Source organism: Argopecten irradians, chromosome 11, assembly GCF_041381155.1.
Source record: "Argopecten irradians isolate NY chromosome 11, Ai_NY, whole genome shotgun sequence".
In the NCBI taxonomy this organism is placed as follows: Eukaryota; Metazoa; Mollusca; class Bivalvia; order Pectinida; family Pectinidae; genus Argopecten; species Argopecten irradians.
In genome coordinates, this window is record NC_091144.1 from 6,640,742 (window position 1) to 6,645,062 (window position 4,321).

The 4,321-nt window shown below is 43.7% G+C and overlaps 1 pseudogene; it reads left to right on the plus strand.

Annotated features, from left to right (window-relative positions):
• Positions 1-37: 37 nt before the first annotated feature.
• LOC138335699 (uncharacterized) lies at positions 38-2,604 on the plus strand (annotated as a pseudogene).
• Positions 2,605-4,321: the final 1,717 nt, after the last annotated feature.

The following is a 4,321-nucleotide window of genomic DNA, read 5'->3' on the forward strand; positions in this document are numbered from 1 at the left end:
AAAAAAATTAGAAAAAATGTATCTAACATATATAAGACCTATTTTAGAGTATGCATGTGAAGTCACAATCCGACTCTATTTTATTATTGGAAAGGTAGGTAGAATAGTTTAGTATGTGTACGGTACGACGGTACGACGGGTAAGTATGTGCGTTTACGCTATGCGCGACTATACGGCTGGGTCGTTTGGGCTGCCGTAGTGAGTAATCCACCCGGCGTGATAATGGAGAACGTGGCAAGTAAGGGCATGGAAATGTTGATGCCTGTATGTTCGCAGGAAGCGTGAAAAACAGTCACGGTAAGTTTAATCTCTCTTTCTTATCTTTCTGAGTGTGTATATAGTTGATGATTTTGAATGTATTTGTTGAAAGGTCATTTTAAACGGGTATGAAATAGTTGTTATTGTGTTAACCGAGTACGCTTGAGCACGTGCGCGAGTACTGTTTACGTTAGTAGTATAGGCATACTAGGGTAATTATATGGTTAGTTAATGCCTATATACGTGTTTATTTATGATATCAATTGTACTAATTGTGTAAATAGTAAGTTTAGGGATTATTATCGTATGTTGTAGCTTCACGTGCAAGGACTCGCTGACCAGTACAGAAAAATACGGAAGCCGGGAGAGACCGGATTGGTCGGATATACACATATATCATAGATGCTGTACTTATTCGCTATGTAAGCGGCGTACCACGATTACCTGATTGTGGGAGGTAAAGAGGAGGACACGAAGGAGTGTGTGCTCTGTTGTAGCCTTTACGGCTTGTACAACCTGAGAGTTGTTGTTATACTTATATTGGGCCTTGGAACTGTAGCCGGCGGCGTCGAGGACAACAGCTTCGACGGAGTTTATCAGACAGTTCCTGGTCTCAAGGAGACCGATATTACATCATCAGTATCAGGATTGAAGACATTGAACCCGGATGTGATAGTTGTGATGCTACAAAGACTGTAGGGCTGTTAGGTTAATTTTAGTTGTATTTAAGCATATTCTAATGTAATAATAAAAGTGTGTAAGTTCGCTTGCTGAGTGTATCACAAGAGGATATGAGTGTTTGGATGTGAGTGGGGTTTTATAAAGTAGAGAAATAGTGAAAAGAATCTTGTAAAGTAACTGTATATCTTATTGTATATTGCTTGCATTAATAGTGTATAATAATAATTGTAAATATGTATTTCCTGAATTTGTTATTATTTGGGTTACCTATGTGGCAATTGCTCGGCTAAGTTACAATTTTGGTGGCAGCGGTGGGATGTTGTTGCATTGCCACATGTGTGATTTGCTGACTGTGTGAAACCAGGAAAGAGTCTGTGTGAGGTGAGCTTCTTAGGGTTCGGAAACACATTGAGACGAACAAAGGACGAGCAACGCAGCAGACAGGTTTGTGAAACACGCTTATTGGAAATTTCTCTTCCAGGTAGTGTATATACTTTTTATTATTTTTGGATATTTTGTAGTTTTGCGTTTTGTATTTTGTTTACAAGGTAAGTATTATCCTCATTCAGTATGTCTTCACAAGTACAGGAACTTAAGGAGTTGGCTGTTTCATTAGGCCTAGAGGGGAAAGATGTTTTGGATTATATTGTCAAGGAACAAGCTGCTAAGAGAGAAGAGCGGGCAAGAGAGAGAGATAGACAACATGAGTTAGAGATGGCGAAGGAGAGACTGAGGGTTGCTGAAGTGGAAGCTGCTCTTCAGGAAAAGATGGCGGCGCAGAAGCATGAATAACAGATGGAGTTGTTAGAAAAGCAGGGTGAGGTAGGCCCAACACTGACCAGCGGTGAGGTGAAACCTGCAGGTGTAGTTAAGGCTCCCAAGTTGCCTTATTTCGATGATGGGAAAGATAATATCGACTCCTACTTACAGAGATTTGAAAGATACGCAACTACTCAGAAGTGGAATAGGGAGACCCAGTGGGCAACACATTTGAGCGTATTGCTGAGAGGCCGTGCACTCGATGTATTTTCGCGGATGCCACTTGACCAGAGTATGGATTATGATGCGTTGAAGCAAGCTCTTTTGAAACGCTTTGAGATGACAGAGCAGGGTTTCCGTAAAAGATTTAAAGGTGGAAGACCAGAGTCAAGTGAGACGTTTTCACAGTTTGCTGGAAGGTTAGAGAGCTATTTCATGAGATGGATTGAGTTGGCAGGAGTGAAAGAGACATTTGCAGATCTTCGAGACCTGATGCTTCTTGATCAATTTATCCATGCTTGTGTAAATGATTTAATGCTATTTTTGAAGGAACGTACTCCGTCTAGTATCGCAGAGATGGCGAAGTTAGTGGACCAGTACGCCGATGCAAGAGGTAATCCTACTAATCTAGCGAAGCCTCGACCTGATAGATAGAAGATGAAAACATTGATAGGAAATAGGCATCTAGATCGTACATCAACCTGGGTACGTCAGGTATGGAGCTCGTGAATAAAGGGAGACAGGCGACTATAGATGGCGATATAGTGAAGAAATCCTTGCTTTATCTGCAATTCTGCACCAGATCAAAATTTGGCTTTCAAGTGTCCTAAGAAGAAGAAACCCGGTCAAGTTTGCTGTCTCATGCATATTTGTTCTCGCGGAGGCACGATATCAACGGTGCGGTAGACAGAAGTCAGGCGCGATGCTAGCTATGCAATAAATTTGTATGAGTACGCAAGCTTGTGAATAATCATGTTCAGAGGCCAGTAGTCCATGAAGGACGGGACGATTGTGAACAAGTGAATGTTGCCGGTTTGTGTTGAATAACCGGATGTTTCTGGTGTAGTGTCATCAGACGGAGTCTGGTGAATGAAGAGGTTTTAAACTGGAGAAAGTCAGACTTGTGTAATGGCTAATGGGGCTAAACAGAGTGTGCAGATTGCTAAGGTGTTTGTTGATTCGCCTTACTATACGGGATTCGTGTCAGCCTGGTGCATGAACAGTCCTATGTACGACCTTCTGATAGGAAACATTGAGGGCGCAAGACAAGCAGACGATCCCGACAGGAATTGGAAGCCGTGTGATGTAGCACATGCCGCCCAAACGAGAGCACAGAAGAAGAGAGATGATGAAGCATATAAACCTCTACGAGTATCAAGAGCAGCTAAGGACATTGGTACAAGGGACGAGTTAAAGACTGCACAGGAGCAGGATGAGTCACTATGTAGGCTGCGGGACCTAGCGAAGCAGGGTAACAGGAAAGACAGACCAGACGGAGGATACTCGCGTATTCATGGTGAGGCAAGGGCTCTTGTATAGAGAATTTCAAAGTCCAGGGCAGGCCAATGGAAGACTGTTCAAGCAGTTAGTAGTTCCTACGAAGTTTTCGACCAGAAGTGTTGCATTTAGCTCACGACGGAATGATGGCCCCCCCGGGCACCAAGGAGCACAAGCCAAATACGGAGGAACGGGATTAAGACAGAGAGTTTTTCTGGCCCGGGATGCAAAGCAGATGTCACATTATTCTGTAGATCATGTGATGTATTGCCTAACGGACATGTCCCAAAGCGGTCGTGTGGGAAAGTTACCATTTGGACAGTTATGCCTTTTGATCGAACTACGGTGCTCGTTTCCAGTGGTATTGACATTGCTTCTGATCGCGCTCCTGTCGTGACACACTTCAAACTGAACGCGGTACATGTCTATATATTCTCATCTTGATTTGTTGATTACGCTACGCGATGTCCAAGTAGGCTGTTTACGACTCCACGGGAAGTAGAGGCTGAATCGTGTAGGCAGTTTGGCGCTAGTGGTGCGTCTTTAGTTCGAGTGAGATGTGTAGCCAGAGAGATAGTACTTACGGATCCAGGGCTTCGCTCAGATTCAAATCTCGATGGTGATGGAAAGGATGTTATCGTAAGGATCGTTGTCGTGTACTGTGATGTGTTACGGAGCTGACACAATTCTATATCGTGCCCAATGTGTATCGGGCCTCGTATGAACTGTTTAATGTGCACGTTGATGACCATGTCGTGAGAAAGAGATGTGAGCTGGAAAAGCGACTCGCGGAGATAGGAGCAAAATATCTTGAACGCTGCTACTTCATTTGCTATCATCGTGAGCGGTGCCCACAAGAAAGTTTGGGGTTTTGCACCGTCTCGTAGTGTTCCTATACTGGGTCAGGACAATAAGAGGTCGCGATGTGTGATAACTACGGGGAAATTGTGAGACTAAAGTACCGTACCCTGATCCAGGGACACGAACCACAGACGTACCAGTATGTGTGTTGACTTGCGAGTAAAGGTTGGGAGAGATAACATGCATAGTTTAGCCCATTGAAACAACTTAAGCGGCTGGAGTAGAAGTCAAGCCAAATTATTTATAACCCGCGAGAGCAAGGCGA